Consider the following 13,170-nt stretch of genomic DNA (forward strand, 5'->3'; position numbering starts at 1 on the left):
TAGAACGAGAAACAAGTGTAATATTATATTTGTTACGAAAAGCTTTAAAGCAATGATGCTTTCAGGACGTGATCTGAGGGAGAATTTGAGACCCCTCTCGAGCTAAGAAATTTCCGCCTTCAAGACCATATATTCGATCGTGCTCAATGTGGACTACCAATGTTTGCCCTCCACCCGCATATTGAAATTCCCCCCGAGGATAATTTTCTGAAGTCACCAGTGTTTATAAATAGTTTTTCGTTACAAATCAGAGGATAATGGAGTAGTGAGTATACTTCAATTTTTTAAGCTATGGATTTAAGATTCGCAATTCATATAATGTTCCGTTTTAATTGAATTTGAAACAAAAGAAGTTTTCAATGAGTTACTCAAAGAAATATTTTCAGCCTCCGGATGAAAATAGGAAGACACTTAAAAAAGAAACAACTTGCTCCCGGGTTTGAACACACAAAGATGTGATTGATAATGTATCGACCCAAACCACTCGACCGTTTTGTATGCCTTTGCACATCTTCTTTTGCCTTTGGTGAAAGCAGTTTACTGTTCCATACTCGCTTTTTGTTTATTCCGATACGACTATGAGTTCTCAGTAAATATTTGGACGTTACAGCTCTTGCAATGTATAAAAGTGTTTTTAGAGTAAATCACAATCGATATTATGTCCTAATAACATACGTAAAACAGGTTGAATTCGTGAAATGATTGAGGTTGGAGTGAGCGTAAATGTTTTCATAGTTAGGAGCCTGGAAATGCAAACCCGCTTAACGTGGGGATTTAATTTTGTGAAATTTGGTACCTATGTGTTACAATGTTACCAAAGTATAAGAATTCCAGGTTTTAAAAGAGAGGTAGATATTCATTTTGTAGACTTCAGTGCGGAGTTCCTTTGTAGATTTATCAGTATACGAGCAGGCCCGGGTTCAATTTCCTACGGAAGCTCATAAACTGTGTCTAACGTTCAGCTTGTCTCGATGGTGAACGGAACATTAAACTCCACATCAGCTCTTGCTGGTAGCTCAGGTGGTTTGTATTCCACATTAAGTTGTAGGTGTACGTCTCATAGATCCTCACTGCTGTAAGAAATGCTAAACACTTATCAATCATCCGAAGATCTTTCTCTCAACTTCTATACCCCAGTCGTTATTATTTCAGTATGCCTAGTAGTCCAGCGTTTGATGAGGTGAGTAGTTCTTGATTTCACCATTAAACAGAATAAATAATTTGAATAACGTATCATGAAGACTCATCATATTATTTTGAAATATATGACCAATTTGACCTTTTTAATTCAAATACACAAAGATACATGTAGAATCTTACTTCAGTATTGAATACTATGTATAATTCAACTATTTCCGTATGCAACAGTTATTTCCTCCTACCAGGAATTTTCGTAATGTCGCCATCTGATATAATGATTTCCTTATGTCTACTGTATATTATATAACTTTCAAATGTAAGCCGAAAATATAATATCTGTATTGCTGCATTAAACGATGAGTTTGTAATCAGAGTGGGAGCGTTGAAAAATCCAAAGAGTTTTACATTTACATCGAGAAATGAAAGAACTGAATCCAAACTCATATCAAATTTACCCCCAAACAAGCATTTTAATAGTAGAGCCAAGCATTTTTATACAGCTGTTTCTAGCTTCTATAATTCAAAGTCAAATGTGATTTCAGCGTCGTGACGAAATATTCAAACCAAATTTACCATGAGTGGATGGTTAATTCTTTGTAGTTTAATACCCTGTATGACATATGGGCATATAAGTTTACTGCTATTCAGCCAAATACCAGTAAATCTACGTGTCAGGAATTACACTAATTCTTCAAAGAACATCACAATTATACTTTTCCAAGTTTAATTAAAGTTTTATTGCCCTTTTCATTAAAATATGTTCATGTCAATTTAAAGTTACAACCAGTCAGACTTAATCATGTCGGACCCTTTCTCCCCAATCATAATAGTAGGAGTATTAAGATGAGCACTCGGTATATACGGCATAATAGAAGCATCAATAACCCGTAAACTCTTTATACCATAGACTCTCAGTTTGGGATCAACGACAGCTGTTTTGTCATTAGGAGGACCCATTTTACATGTACCCACGTACTGAGTAAATGAATTTGAGTAATGTTGGATAATACATTTCCAGTAATCATTTGTACCATATTTATGGTCAGTACAACCTTCAAGAGGTTCCGTTACCAGTCGAGCACCAATTTTCCTGAAGGCATGAGTTTTTTCAAGCTGAACACCGATATTTATTCCTTCTATTATCATCTCAATGTCTCGTGGATGATCCAAATAGTTTGGATTAATTACAGGGTAGTCCCAAGGGTTTTGGGACCTTAGTCGAATTGTTCCACAGCTTTGAGGATGTAAATATACAGGATGCACAATAAGATGATTGTAATAACCAAGAGGTTCTTTCGGCTGTTCAGCAGCAAGTGAGGTGTTTTTCACCAAATATGTGGTTCCATCAATCCGAAAATGGATATCTGTAGCATAATTTGGTAAATCGGACTTTTTACTATGGAGAAAAGCTACAACAACACCGGTTCCAGTCGATGAGAAGGGTCCTACTTGCTTAAGGTGGTAGTTATATTGATCACAAGCTTTGATTTCTTCAGGTATTGGATACGAAGCAGCCTTATCCAGAGAATATACTAATCCTCCAATCTTAACTTGGTCTTGGAGATTGTAACCTACTGGGAGATCACGGATAACAGGTATACAGTGTTTCTGAAGGTGGTCTTTGGGTCCAATTCCAGATAGCATCAGCAGTTGAGGAGATCGTATTGTGCCTGCAGAAAGTATAACTTCCTTTCTTGAAAATACTGTATGACTTTTCCCTCCTTTATGAAACTGAACTCCTATAGCTTTCTTTTCCTTTTTATTAATGACAATCTTAGTAACAAAGGAATTGATTGAAATATGTAAATTATTCCTATTTGCAATAGGCCTCAGAAATGACTTTGCTGTACTGTAACGTTCCCCATTGGCACTGGTAGTTTGTGCAAGCATCACACCGATTTGGCTTTCACCATTGATATCTCTATTCGGAAGTCCCATCTCTTCAAAAGCTTCCGCTAATGCCGCTGCGTTACAATCAATATATGGAAAGTGTTCAACGGGTAGGTATCCTCCTTTAGCATGATAGGGAGAATTCGCAAATTCTTCATTTCTGTTGTCTTCAGATTTTAAGAAATATGGAAGAATATCTTTGAAGCCCCACCCCTTGTTACCCAAAGATTCCCATCTGTCATAATCAAATTTGTTTCCTCGTATGTAATTCATATTATTGATGGTGCTACCTCCTCCAACTACTTTCCCACTAGGCCATGGGCATGTTTGGTTCCCTTGAGAGAGACAAGCATTCTTCTGAAATTCTGTTCTGTATTGCCAATCAATATTGGTTCCTAAAAGGAAACTTTGTTTCGCAGGGATTTCAGCTTCATATGGTTGATTTCCCCCAGCTTCTAAAAGTAATACTTCCCATTGTGGGATTTCTGTGAGTCTGTTGGCAACAACAGATCCTGCACTTCCTGCACCTACTACGATGAAATCATATTCGTTTTTGAAATGTATAGTATCTTTGAGGGAATTTTTCTTAAATTTTTCAATCTTCTTCTCTTTGATAGCTATGTAAGGTATGGCTGGAGCATCTTCACATGAAGCATCATAACCATTTAAATCGCAATGTTGAAATGTACTTCTAGTGTAGCGTTGAAGAGAACTGTGTGTAGAAATTTCTGTAATGAGAAACAAATACATAAAATAATAGCATTAAAAATTGATCAGCCAATTTTCCTTAAATATCTAATTTTAAATTAACAATATATAAGCGTTTATTGTATTTACAATAAACAACTATTAATAAAAAGCAAGTTAGTAAACAAATTATGGAAATCATGTAGCTCTTGTGTAATTAACACAAACACAACCCCCACACACACAACCCCCCATATATATATATGGATAGGATAGATAGATATTGCAGGTGGCCCATTTTAATCTTTGCACAGAAATATCTCGAAAACGATTGAACATAAATGAACTGAACATAACCTCAAATAGGAAATACCATGGGGCAAATCGAATGGTGATGTCGCGGTGGCTCCAGGCCCGATCTTCAAGGGAGCCCAACTTCGAAATTCTAATCGAAAATATGGTCAGCCGATACCTTGTTTGATAGATCAGCATGCACGGCAGTGCATGGCAGCCAAGTTCCGCGAAGAAAATGAAAACTGGCCTGCACTGCCGTAAACATGTTATACGTGAACAAGAATTTTGGGTAAAATCGACGATTTCGAGGCTCTATAGAAACGATTCTATTAACAGAAGAAACATGAAATTTAGAATTTAAGGAGATATCTGAGAGATGTGCTCATATACCATATACCAATGTGCTCATATACCACATTCCTAATTTCAACCATATTAAAGTACTGGACCCCTAAAATATGGATTCTTCAGGCTCACTGACTCACTGACTCACTCATCAAATTGATTAGGTACTTCCCAATGAGATAGAGACGTGAAACTTTGCACAAAGGTAGCCTATAATGACTTGAGTATAGAAAAAGTCCGAAATGTGAGGAATGTGCTATGGGAATTTTTTATAGCCAAAAAACTGTCCTTAGCCAAGCAAAAAATCGTTTCACTCACTCATCAAATTGATTAGGTACTGCCCAAATAGGTAGAAAAATGAAACTTGCATAAAGGTAGCCTATAATGACTTGAGCATGGAAAAAGTCCCAAATGTGAGGAATATGCTATGAGATTTTTTTATGGGCGAGAAGCCGTCCTTAGCCAACCAGAAATCAGTTCATTCTCTCACTCATCAAAATGATTAAGACACTTCACAATGAGATAGAGACGTGAAACTCTACATAAATGTACCCTATAATGACTTAAATATGAAAAAGTCCTATATGTGAAGAATGTGCTATGGAAAAATTTTTATGGACGAAAACCTGTTCTTATCCAAACAGAAATTGGTTCGTTCTCTCACTTATCAAATTGATTAGGTACTTCACAATGAGATAGAGACGTGAAACTCTGCATAAAGGTACCTTATAATGACTTAAGTGTGAACTAATTTCGAAATGTGAGGAATGTGATATGGGAAATTTTTCAGTGGTCAAAAAATGTCCTTAGCAAAGCAGAAATTGGTTCATTCATTCACTCATCACATTGATTTGCTAGTTTCCAATGAGATAGAGGCCTCAAACTCAGCATAAAGGTACCTTATATTGATTTGAGTGTGAAAAAAAAGTCCGAAATATGAGGAATATGCTATGGGAATTTTTATTGGTGAAAAACTGTTTTTAGCCAAGCAGAAATCGTTTCATTCACTCACTCGTCACATTGATTTGGTACTTCCTAATGAGATAAGACGTGAAATTCTGCATAAAGGTACCCTATAATGACCTGAGTATGGAAAAAGTCCGAAATTTGAGGAATTTCTTACAGGCGAAAAATTGTCCGTAGCCATCGGGTACTTCCCAATGAGATAAAGATGTGAATGTCTACACAAAGGTACCTTATAATGGCTTAAATGTGAAATATGCCCAAAATTTAAGAAATGAATTTCGTGAATTCTTACCCAAACAGAGATTGGTTCATTCACTCACGCATCATTGATTAGATGCTTGCAAATGAGATAGAGACTTGAAACTCTCCGTAATGGTACCTACCTTACGCAATGACTTGAGTAAGTAAAAGTTTCCAAATTTAAGAAGTATACTTTGGGAATTTGTATGGGCGAAAAACTGTCCATAGTCATTAGGTACTTCTTAATGAGATAAAGTTGTGAAACTGTCCATAAAGGTACCCTATAACGACTTGAGTATGAAATTTGAGGAATTTGCTTTGGAAAATTTTTCATTGGAAAAAAAAAGAGAAAAAAAACTGTCCTTACAATCAGAAACCGGGAATGATTCTGTTATTCAACACATCATGTGCATAGTGATAATGTTGTCAATCGTCCGAGTGGTCGAGTGGGTGCCCTCCTCGCTGGTCTATTGACTATCACGTGCATCTTTGGTGTATGAGGTCCTAGATTTGATTCCCGGTGGAAGAGCCTTTGGAATCTCAACTCTCCTCGATGTTTCTGTGTTCGTGTTCCTCTCGTTCTAGGTAAATAGAAAAACGAGTTAAGGTCACTGAGAAAAATCCGTTATCCGGACATCGGTATATTGTAGAAATATACGGGATCCTTACGTTTAAGACAGAAATCAATACTTAGCATACGTTATCCATGTGCTACATACGTACTGCCCTCTTTCTCGCGTAGATGTTACACCATGTCGTTGCAGGATGTCTGACATCTAACAGTCTTCCGTACATTACATACGTATACGTATGTTGCGTACGTCAGCTATAAGTTACATACGTCCATCTGTATGTGAGATCCTGACCGCCTGCATACAGTTATTTAGTTCGTGCGGAAAGTATGTTTATTCGGAACAATTATATACAAAGTATGTATAAATATACTTTTTCAGTTATATGTTTAGTGTATGCTAAGTGCAAAAACTACAGGATTTACACATGTAACCTACATTTTTACGTACTCCACATACATTTTGTCTTAGTGTGCGAGTGAAACAAGTAAAAGCTAGTAATAAGTAGTGAAGCAAGTTAATGAGGCACATTCTGTAAATCAGTTAACTTTTAAAAATCGTGGGCTAAGGCACGTACATACTGCCGTAAATTTCGTGGTTGGAAACCCAGACAAGGAAAGCCAATATTTTTCTTTTTTCGGTGAATATTTTTCTTTTATTGTAGTCATTGGTATTAAATAGATATTAAAATTAATTTGATAAGTAAGAGAATGTAGAAGTGAGGACATTTAGAATTAATGAAGTTTTCGAAGAAATGAGAAATCCAATTGTTCGACTTTTATGTGAGACTAGCAACAAAAAGTAACCGATTTCGTAAATATATTGGTACCACGAGTTATATGACCGTTACCACAGTCGTTATGTAAAAATGTTCTTGATGCTTTGTGTCTATATCTGTATATATCAGCCTTTTCATTAACAGTGAATTTCGTGCATTTGCTCTTAATATTTCTTGATTTGCCCAGCTGGGAACTTTGCCCCCACACTCTCACCTTTGCTCGGTCTATGGCCTCACATCTCTTAAGCCCACAATTTTACCGAATTTCAAGTTTCTTTTCCTATGTAAAACATAAAATTTTGTATCCCAGGAAAACGCCTACTTAAATAACATGGGGATTTCTTCATCCCCCTTTAGACTCCTATAAAATTTAAAATATTCACTTTAGGCAATTTTTCTGTCGGTTAGTCCCGGAAAGCTACAATCATGTCAAATTTAATCATTGTAGCCCTACAGGAAGTACCCTATAATTTTGGGGTGTAGAAGGTGTGCCATATAAATAACATGGGAAAGATTTTTCAGTTCCACATAAAACCACTCTAGAGTTGGAAATTTTTATTTTTACTGATTTACTTAGGTAATGCTAACGTACAATCATACCGAATTTCAAGTTATTATTCCAAGTTCCTAAAACATGAAATTATAGCTCAAAAAAAAAAAAAGACTCATTTAAATAAGATAGGGAAATTCTTCATTCCCTCTTCATCATTTCAACTTTCTACGTCAACCATAAGCACCCCTTTAATTTATGTCAGTTCATGTAGGATATGTTGGTGACAAATATAATTAAGTTTACAAGCTATCTGAGAGGTGTATATCATTGGAAGAAAAGCCCAAGGTAGTATGAAACTGCACAACATGCGCATCATGTAATAAACTCCGTAATTTTGCAATGTGGAAGGGTAGAGAACAACTAATTATATTGAAATACTAACCATGTCTAGTGATGTAGCATCGAGGACTCAACATCAAGGGTTTTGGGCCCTGTTGATACTCTTCGTATTTAGGTAATTGAAAATGAGATGTTAGCGATCGTGGTTTTGTAGCTCGGGTAAATGAATTAGAATCTCGTTTGGACATAACTCTCTGACAGATATTTAATAGAAGAAATCCTCCCCGCTGGTCTAGTGGCTAGCATGTACGCCTTTGTTGTACAGGGTCCTGGGTTCGATTCCCAGTGGGAGAGCCCTTGGGAACTAATGTTGCATGTGACACATTATGACTCCTTTAAAAATGTACCATTCTAAATTTAAATCCAAGAATATGACACAATTGAGAATCCCCATATACGACATTGACATGATGAACTACGAAAAGAAGTGAAATCTGAACAAAAACACCAGAGGTGCAAAAAGTGCAACTAAGTTCGTCAGCCTCAAAAAGTGTTGAGATGAGGATGAATGAGCCAAGTTCCTTGGCCACTGCATCTGAAACGAACACTGGACCTTCGCGCGAGATGCCAAGTAAAATGATGTTAAAGAACCCTATGGATAGTGGTGGTGGGCATGGTGGGTTTGAGGCCACCACCAACTTTAGGAATATCAACTTCGTTAAGGCACATATACAGTATACTATAGTAAGATTGGTGGTTCGAAACCCAGGCAAGGAAAACATATTCCTCCACGAAGTGTCAAGGAAAATGCTTTTGTCGAGCCTTAGGGATTTTGCTTGTGAGCGTGATGGATTTGGGGGCCACCGCTAACCTTAGGGCTGAAATATCCTGGCGTGAAACTAGGAACTGACATCTTGGTGTATTCGAATATGTTAGCCACCTACCGCCAAGTTCCAGTTTTCGTTTCAGATGCAGTGGCCAAGGAACTAGGCTCATTCATCCTCTTCTCAACACTTTTTGAGGCTGACGAACTTGGCTGCACTTTTTGCACCTTTGGTGTTTTTGTTCAGATGTTCATACACTAAATAGCGTTGTGGGAAAAGATCGTTCATATGGGTCACCGTTTTGAAAATGGTCACCAAGACATGGTGCCTGTATCAGATAAAACATCCAGTGCCAGTAATATGAAAACGGTTGAAGATAATAAGTGATGAACAGAATAAAACTCCTATAGGAAATCACAGAGGGTATTTATCGTTTCACAGCTCGAAAATGTTACAACAGACGAGAAGATGATTAAAGTAAAAATGCCATAAAGCAAAGGAGGAAATCTAGTTCCTAGAAAATCACATAAATGGGTGAAGCGGAATGGGAAGGGACGGTGAAATTGCAAATGAGTACCTTAGTTTTTGCAAATTCTATCTACACAACAAAATTATCTGAAAGGTATTTTTATAAGAGATAGATGTCTGTAGTGGAAAAAGTAGGTAAATTTCTTGTTAAATGGTACCTTCCATTTTGATTGCAGGCAATGATTTGTGCAAAAATGAATCAGCTGAAATGCGAAACCAATATGTCGAACAATGCAATTTTAGAACATTGTGTACAAACGTTGGTTTTGCTCAAAAGTTGTCTGCACAATATTGGTTCATTACAGTACCAGTCACTCGTACACACAAGTGTTTCAAACAAACCATAGTTATTGCCAGTAAAGGTGGGGTATTCATTTGAGATTTTACCATTCATTCCCGCCGAGATCGGCAAGTTAATTTTCTAAGAACTAGATTTTCTCTTTAGTTTTATGTAATTTGTACTTTAATAATCTTTTTCTCCGTTGGATTATTCTCGAGGCGTGGAAAGATAAATACTCTCTGTGATTTCCTATACGAGTTTTATCCTGTTCATTTACCTTCAACCCTTTTCAAATTAGTGGTACTGGACGTTTCATCTGATACAGGCACCATGTCTTGGCAGCCATTTTGAAAACGGTGACCTATATGAACAATCTTTTGCCACAACGCTGTTTAGTGTATGAAGATCTATCGAACGAGGTATCAGTTGAACCATATTTTCGTTTAAAATTTGTAAGTTGGGCCTGGGCCCCAATGAAAGGCGGCCCTGGGGGGCACCGCGACAACATCATTCAGTTTGAGTTTTTGTTTGGTTCATTTATGTTCAGCCGTTTTCATATTAGTGGTACTGGACATTTATCTGGTAGAGGTAACATATCTTGGCGGCTATTTTGAATACGGTGACCAATATGAATTTTTTTTGCCACATCGCTGTTTAGTTTTTAAAGATCTATCGAACGAGGTGTCACTCACCCCATGTTTCCATTTAAAATTTTAAAGTTGGGACACGATCCCCATTGAAGAGCAGCCCTCCGGGGCACCGCGACATCACCATTTGATTTGCCCCATGGTATTTCGTATTTGGGTTTTTGTTCAGTTCATTTATGTTCAACCGTTTTCGAGATATTTCCGTGGAAAGATTAAAATGGGTCACCCTATATATAACATTCTAAAGAAATACTAAAAATCAGTTACATTTACAAAATTAAGAGATACAACTTGACAGGATGACGTAAAGGATATTTGAAATTTTACAGCTTTGATGTCTATAATCTGTGAATATTTAGAAAATTAGACCAACAAACTTCCTGGAACTTTCGATGAGGCGCGCAAATGAAGTCTTGCATACATCATAAAATATAACAAGTTATGATCTGGACATTCGACAGGAAAATGAGTACATAGAGAAAAAGCACAGGAGTAGAAGAAAGGTATTGAATTTGAATAAGGAAAGAATGCTGAAGTTATACAGTATAAGAATCTGATAGAATAACTTCGTACATAAGTAAAAGTTGTATTGATATATTAAAGTGTCACCTATGGATTATCACCTAAGCAATATTGGATTTTCCCAATAATTGCAGGATCCATTCCTAATAACATATTTATTAATTTCAGAAACTAAACTGAGATATATGCAGATTTCGCTAGACCTCGGCTGTATAAGGCGATAACCCACAGTTTCCTTATTTTTGGAAAAATGGAATTGAATGTTTAAGAGCATTGCATGTACTTAATCTGCTGCAAAAAAGTACTCAGTTTACAGCTTCCTCAAGAACATGTATCTCTCCTGCTTATTCTAAATTTTTGTCAATTTAGCATTCGAATTATGGATTATACAAAAAGAAAATTACAATAGTTTTTTTGTACTTATTGATAGTTATCACCATTTACGTGCATATGCATTGTTAGTTATTCTCTTTTATAAGAAAATTACTTTTATTGATGTTTGAATTCGAAGTTTTATTTAACGCTTGTAAGTACCTCTGACACAGATCGGGATAGGGAGGAGAAAGGAATCAGCTTTGATCTATTTGAAGGTTCAACTCGGCATTTACTTGATGTGCCGAGTGGGTATAAACCCTAGTTTTGTGGGTATAAATCCGTCATTTGACTGATTAGACTGAGTGAAACCCTAAAAACCCTCAGTGAACCAATAGTCATTTAGATAAAACTGAAGTAGGATTCTGTTCTTAACATTCATTCTCACAATCATCATCATCATCATCATCATCATCATCATCATTATTATTATTATTATTATTATTATTATTATTATTATTATTATTATTAAAATTTTTGTTGTTGAAGCACAAAAGCACAACTCGCAATTCAATTGGTTGTGAGCTCAACAAACCGACCTCGTACCGCAAGGGTTAAAAATATATTTTGCTGAGATTGGCGGAGTTTTATTTTCCAGCGTTTTTTTTTTTTTTTTTTACAATACTTCCATTTTGTAAAATAAAATTCACAGCTGCAACAGTAATTAACGTACAAAATAATGAATCATACCTTATTTTTATAGCAAGGCCCTCAGATATCAAGAATACTACATCGCGTATCTCGTAAAAATGGAGAGAAAGTAAAAGAAACGAAAACGTTAGAAATAGTTACAAATTTCATTTTGGAGTGACCCCAATGAGAGTTCCTAACTCGGAAACAGTACAATTTATTTAATCCTATTATACCAACATAACTGCAATGCACTTTATACGTTGCAATAATCATTCTTGTTGATGAAAATGAATCGTTTCTACAAACAAGCAAGCAAGCATTATTTGCCCACGCAAGAAGGCAGTGCGGCTCTCAGAAAGAGACCCTTTTCTACCTCTCTCATTCTATTTCTCTGTCAACAGAGAAGCATAACCTAGTTGGAGGGGAAGAAAATTTTCAGACAACCATATCCATCTCACATGTTGCTTCTTAAGATCATTCGGATCTTTATTACCTTTGTTCACTGTTCCCCTGTCTCACTTTCTCCTCTCTTACCCCCACAAGAACAAAAACCATTGATTGCAAGTGTGAAATAAAACGCGTTTATCATGTAGTAATCAAATCAAGACCTACAAATAGCTGATTGTGGTTCTTTAAAAATTAAACAGCACATCGATATAATAGCCCACGTAGTTTCAACCACAAGACAATGACTTCCTCCTATGGTGTTTAAATGACGTCATTGCTGCATATTTTTCGTTTCGTGGGCTAGGTTTGAGATCGACACGTTACAGAGGGACCAAGGGAAACATACCAACAGTTGAATGCTAAAACAAAATAACGTCAGATATACGTTGTTACTGAACATACCACTTGCCTTATATTACGTACAATCTTTGGCAGACCCCAGCACGTTCTCCTATGAGAAATTCTACATCGCAAAGAAATTATAAAAAGGTAGAATACAACAATGTATTTTCATTATGCATCTACACGTATGTTCATAGCTAATGTTTGTACTAGATTTAAAATAACAAAAATTTAATGATCTTTATATGCCAATAACTGAGGCGTATGCTAGCTACATATTCTTCATGTACAAGGAGATAACCATCACAGTTCGTGCATGTAAACTGTGATAATCGACATTATATAAGATTTGCAATAATATTTACTGAATTCGCTTCAGATGATGCTGATGATTCCGCTTCCATCTCAGGAACATAATCCGCATCGTCTGGATCACTCACACCACTAATGTCACTTAAAATGTCCACCATATCAGCAATTTCTTCTGATAGAACAGCATGCTGCCTTGCGCACGACGCCATGTTTCAATACAGGTTGTCACCTTTTACGTGCGTAACCTTCGACAAAGTGGCATGTCACCGTGCCCTTTCCTGCCATCTACATTCGAAAATCAAAGATCTCTCATCTTGAACAGACGGAGAAGAGGCTTGTTGCTTTGTTAATGCACAGAACTAAAATTTTCATGAAATGTGGGTTATCACCTTTTACACCCGAGGTCTTATAAACGAGTCTTATGTTGGAACAAAATATATATTGTAGGAAACAGAAACATTAGCACATGCTACTTTCCTACATAGTTTCCGCCTTTACGGATACATTTTTCCCAACGTT

General features: G+C 36.4%; 1 pseudogene; it reads right to left on the reverse strand.

The window, feature by feature from the left end:
* Positions 1 to 1,917: 1,917 nt before the first annotated feature.
* On the reverse strand, positions 1,918 to 12,860 carry LOC145660985 (glucose dehydrogenase [FAD, quinone] pseudogene; annotated as a pseudogene).
* Between the last annotated feature and the right edge of the window lie 310 nt (positions 12,861 to 13,170).

This window comes from Thermobia domestica, chromosome 9, assembly GCF_964235325.1.
Source record: "Thermobia domestica chromosome 9, izTheDome1.hap1.1, whole genome shotgun sequence".
Lineage (NCBI taxonomy): Eukaryota > Metazoa > Arthropoda > Insecta > Zygentoma > Lepismatidae > Thermobia > Thermobia domestica.